This window comes from Lethenteron reissneri, chromosome 66, assembly GCF_015708825.2.
Source record: "Lethenteron reissneri isolate LAM-NWPU_2019-01 chromosome 66, ASM1570882v1, whole genome shotgun sequence".
NCBI lineage: Eukaryota > Metazoa > Chordata > Hyperoartia > Petromyzontiformes > Petromyzontidae > Lethenteron > Lethenteron reissneri.
Window position 1 is genome coordinate 4,225,664 of NC_083844.1, and position 6,000 is coordinate 4,231,663.

The window sequence follows — 6,000 nt, forward strand, 5'->3', positions numbered from 1 at the left end:
TAAGCTGCAGTCTACATTAGCTCCAATAATATATAACTTAAATTTGAATGTCAATCGACTGACAGGAACTCGGTAATGTTAATTGACTGTTGATTGAGTTCGTGGTGGTAACTAAAATATGCATAGTTAAGACTTTGTTATTAAAGTTGATTTCCCATCTGCATAACATACACATCTCAAATATTAACACTGACACTCAATCCCATTGGCAGAGGAATTCAGTTGCGGTGTTGCGACATGGAGGATATCTCTGCTCGCTATCGCAGGTGCGAGATGTTCACTTATATTTTTATTTGTATTTTGTTCGCCGTTTTTTGCGAGGGAGAAATCGAACAAAAATAAGATGGCGTCGCGCCTCGTGGTTATTTAAATGCTTACGAGAGTGTGAGGTAACTTATTTATTTTAAATCAAATCCCACTCGAATGAATAGATACAATCGAGTTGCAAGACGATGATAGTGTTTTGGTGATGAAAATATAAGTTGTTTTGTAATAGTTTACAACGTTTGGCGTCACTGCGTTGCTTTGCGCTGTTCATGAGGAAGGCACAAAATGGCCGACTTAGAGATTAAGTTTAACATTGAACTCATGGAGCGGGCGGCACGGGTGTGTTCTCAGAGGTTACATGACATAACAAAGAATAATTGTGGCATATGTTTATTGTAAGTAAAATATGAATTATCAAATTTACATATTGTTCAGAAATTTGATGTTAAAACAGTTGGTTTTATTGCATTGCGCAATATATGAGGATGGCACAAAATGGCTGACTTAGAGATTAAGTTTAACATTGAGGTCATGGAGCAGGTGGCACGGGTTTTCTTTACAGAGGTTACATGATATAAGAAATAATAATTGTTATATATGTTTATTGTCAGTTAAGTATGATTTCTCTAATTTACGTATTATAATTTTACGTTAAAACATACCTGGAAAACCTTACGATTTACCCAGCTGTTTCAATACGACAACAAAAATGTTTTTTCTTTGTTTGTGTTTCTCCCTTGTGATGGGACTTTGTAGCATGAACGTTGAGATTTCTAAGGTCATGGGGTGACCAATAAGGTTTGGATTGGTCTGTAATAAGGTAGGCACTGATAAAGGGTTGACAGGTATGTGAACACCAGGGGGGGGGGGATTGTCATGAAACGGTAAAACTTTCGTTCAAAAGCCCTCTATGTATCTCTAAGGATCTCTATGGGTCTCTGTCTATAAGCATTCCTGTCAACCCCTGATTAGCGCCTACCTTAGTACAGACCAAGTCAGACCTTATTGGTCACCCCGTGCCCCTTATGAATCTCAACGTTCATCCTATGAAGGCCCATCACAACGGAGACACACAAATAAACAGGCACACATTTTTTTTGGCCCGCATTAAAACGGCTGTACGCCGTATGGACTTGAAAACTCAAATGTTCTGTACAAGAATAGGGGGTAAACCATATGGGTTCACAGGTATGTGTTTAGCCGCTGTCAAGTCGTCCACCACTTGTCCGGAAGAAAAAACACAATGCAGAGTCACTACTCATCCTCTCCGAACTTTATATTATTTGTTTAATTGTTATTATCGTTGTTGTCTATTCAGACGACCTGTCCCTCCGACCTCAAAAGGATTCACGACTGGAGGGGACAGATCAGATGCCAGAATGTTCACTATCATGATCATTTTCACTGTCACCATCACCGAATGTCCATCATCATCATCACCGCTACCATCACCAGAATGTTCACTACCATCATCATCATCACTATCACCTCAATCCCATCAGCACCCTATCAACATCAACACCATCAAAGCAACAACAATATCACCCATAACTGCAACATCACCATCACTGCAACATATCCCATTACTGCAACATCACCTTCACTGCAAAATCACCATCACTATAACATTACCATCACTACAACATCACCATTACTGCAACATCACCCATCACTGCCACATCACCATCACCAAAACATCACCATTACTGCAACATCACCATCACTGCAATATCACCATCACTATAACATCACCATCGCTACAACATTATCCATCACTGCAACATCACTCATCACTGCAACATCACCATCACTGCAACATCACTTATCACTGCAACATCACTCATCACTGCAATATCACCATCACTGTAACATCACCATCACTGCAACATCACCATCACTGCAACATCACCCATCACTACAAGATCACCATCACTGCAACATCACCCATCACTGCAACATCATCAATCACTGCAACATCACCATGAATGCAACATCACCCATCACTGCAACATCACCCATCACTGCAACATCACCATCACTACAACATCACCCATCACTGCAACATCACCATCACTACAACATCACCCATCACTGCAACATCACCATCACTACAACATCACCCATCACTGCAACATCACCCATCACTGCAACATCACCCATCACTGCAACATCACCATCACTGCAACATCACCCATCACTGCAACATCACCCATTACTGCAACATCACCATCACTACAACATCACCATCACTACAACATCACCATCACTGCAACATCACCCATCACTGCAACATCACCCATTACTGCAACATCACCATCACTACAACATCACCATCACTACAACATCACCATCACTACAACATCACCATCACTGCAACATCACTATCACTACAACATCACCATCACTGCAAACATATCATCAACAACACCGATCACAGCAACATATCCGCTATTTGATTTTGTGTTTGCATTCAATCAACAAATTCCACTGCTGGATGATGGAAGGTCTGCCGAACACTGTATCAGCTTCGCTATTGTTGGGTCCACGGTGGCTAGGATATGTTAACTCCCTCGCCTGGTATACAGAAGATTGTAGGTTCGATCCCGACCCTGACGCCTGCTGCTGTATTTTTGGAGTTTGCGTGTCGCTCTCTCTCTCATCCATCACCATCACGGTAGCTAGGAGATGTTAACTACCTCGCCTGGTCTACAGGAGGACGTGGGTTCGATCCCGACCCCTGACGATGCCTGCTGCTGTTGTTTATGTGGAGTCTACGTCTCTCTCTCTCATCATCATCACGGTGGCTATGAGACATTAACTACCTCGCTTGGTGTACAAGAGATCGTGGGTTCGATCCCAACCCTGACGCCTGCTGCTGTATTTTTGGATTTTGCGTGTCTCTCTCTCTAATCATCATCACGGTCACTAGGAGATGTTAACTACCTCGCCTGGTATGCAAGAGGTCACCGATTTTATCCCGACATTGACGATGCCTGCTGATGTATATTTGGAGTTTGCGTGTCTCTCTCTCTCTAATCATCACCACGGTGGTTAGGATATCTTAACTACCTCGTCTGGTATACAGGAGGTCGTGGGTTCGATGCTGACCCTGACGGCTGCTGTGCATTTCGAGTTTGCATGTTCTATCTATCTCGCCGTGATTGCGTGGATTTTTCTCCGTGCCCTCCTAATTTTTTCATCCACATTTAGAAACGTGCGGTTGGAGTATTTGGCTACTGCTATACATTTCGACGTGATACGCGACTTCGTTGAGCTATCATTTGTGAGTGCCAGGCTCGAGGCCGGGTGCCACTCACTAACTCACTCACCCACCGACTCACCCACTCAAATCCCATCCCTTATCTAGCCCGTGCCACTCACTAACTCACCCAACCACCGACTCACCCACTCAAATCCCATCCCTTCTCTCGCCCGTGCCACTCACTAATCCACTCACCCATCAGCCCATATTTTTTAGTCTGTGCCTCTCACTCACCCACCCACTCACGCATCAGCCCTTCTCTTCTCTAGCCTGTGCCACTGAGCACCATTCACTCACCCACTCACTCACCTACTCACCCATCAGCCCATTTTTCTCTAACCTGTGCCTCTCACTCGTGCATCAGCCCATCTCTTCTATAGCTTGTGCCTCTCACTCACCCATAAGCCCTTCTCTTCTCAAGCCTGTGCCACTCGCCACCACTCACTCACTCACCCACTCACTCACTCACCTTCTCAGCCACTCACCCATCAGCCCTTCTCTTCTCTAGCCTGTGCCACTCGCCACCGCTCAACTCACCCACCCACTCACTCACCTACTCACCCACTCACGTATCAGCCCATCTCTTCTCTAGCCTATGCCTCTCATTCACCCATCAGCCCATCTCTTCTCTAGCCTGTGCCACAGAATACCACCCACTCACTCACCTACTCAGCCACTCACCCATCAGCCCTTCTCTTCTTTAGCCTGTGCCACCCACTCACTCATCAGCCCACCTTTTCTCTAGCCTGTTCCACTCGCCACCGCTCAACTCACCTACTCACTCACCTACTCACCCATGAGCCCTTCTCTTCTCCAGCCTGTGCCACTCACCTGCGCTATCTCTCCAAGACTCAACGACAATCGCCAGCAGGGAAGGCGACAGAGAGGCAGAGAAGCGATGCGAGGACAGACACTCGATGGTCGGGTGATGGTTGGTGATGGTTGGTGGTGGTGCTGGAGGTGTCTCAAACCTCTGCGGCTACGCTACCAAAGGAACAGCGAGCCAACTGGAAGGTCGGTGGACTTGACGTGCCTCGTTCTGTCTGCACCACCGCCTCCGAACTCGATCCTCTCTTCTCGAGCCTCCAGCCCACCCACCCCCACACGCGCATCCAACGCACCCACCCCCTCACATCCACGTCAAAGACAAAGATCCCCCGTGTAGCCTTCACAGACGTTTGGGGCAAGTGCTATTAGCGAGTAGAACTTGTGAAGGCTATCGGCACTGTGGCACACACCGCGCCCGGCCGCCTTTGTCTCCCCAGTGGCGATGTTTACTACGAATCGCACCACGTACTTATTTCAGGCTGAGTCGACCTAGGGGAGGCCTAGGACCGGTTCAGATAATCATCACTGGTATTGGCCGTGAGCGGGAATCGAACTCGGGTGGCCAGGTTCGTAGTGCAGCACGCTAACCACTGCACATGCACACAGACACGTACACATTCACACATATACACGTGCACACACACGTACACATACACACACGTGCACACACACACGTACACATACACACACGTACACTTGCACACACGTACACATACACACACACGTGCACACACACGTACACGTGCACAAACACGTGTAGACACACCAGTGTACACACATACACGTTACACCCACGTACACATACACACACGTACACGTGCACTCACATACACGTGCACATACACACACGTACACATACACACATACGTACACACACGTACACGTGCACACACATACGCGTTTGCACGGACCCGCATGCGCGCTCGACTCCCCAAACGCATTGGGATCGCTGTCTGCTCCCAAAGGTTCCCCTTGGCTCTGGCCATATAAGTCCCCCTTTCTGCCAAAGGAGATGACCGCGAGTGGCTAAATGTGAACCCGAGGTCTTCTCGCGGGACCAGGCCGACGACTGAGTTACTGGTTGCTTGCTGCTGCTGCGTCTGCAGGTCTGCGGATTGCCTGGAGGCTAAGCGGTTTAAGGGACGATACATCAGAGACGGGCAATCAACGTTGACCCCCCCCCCCTAATCGGTCGTGTGTGAGATGTTGAACTTCCTTCGCACCGTACGTAATGAACCGTGCTCATCGGAGGCGTCGGCACCGTCTCTCGGCAGTTGTGATCCAAACGATTTGTGGTCGCTTTGTCCAATCAACCATCATCACATCGTCTCCCACCATCACATCTACCATCATCACATCATCACATCACACATCATCCCATTATCCATCCCATCATCACATCATACATCTACTCTCATCACATCACATCATATATCATCACCACATTACATCACCACATCATCCATCTCCCATAATCACATCATCACATCATACCAACATTACATCATCACATCATCAAATATCCATTCATTATCCCATCATCACATCATCCATCATCCCATCATCACATCATCCAATTATTCATTCATTATCCCATCATCACATCATCCATCATCTCATCATATCACATCATCCAGCACATT

At 46.9% G+C, this 6,000-nt stretch overlaps 1 protein-coding gene across 1 annotated transcript in view; it reads right to left on the reverse strand.

Moving 5' to 3' along the window:
• Nucleotides 1-4,602, reverse strand: part of LOC133359957 (immunoglobulin superfamily member 22-like) — a 33,533-nt gene extending 28,931 nt beyond the window's left edge. The window contains 1 exon segment of the mRNA XM_061578522.1: nt 4,361-4,602. The gene's annotated coding sequence lies outside the window, so the exon portion shown is untranslated.
• Nucleotides 4,603-6,000: the final 1,398 nt, after the last annotated feature.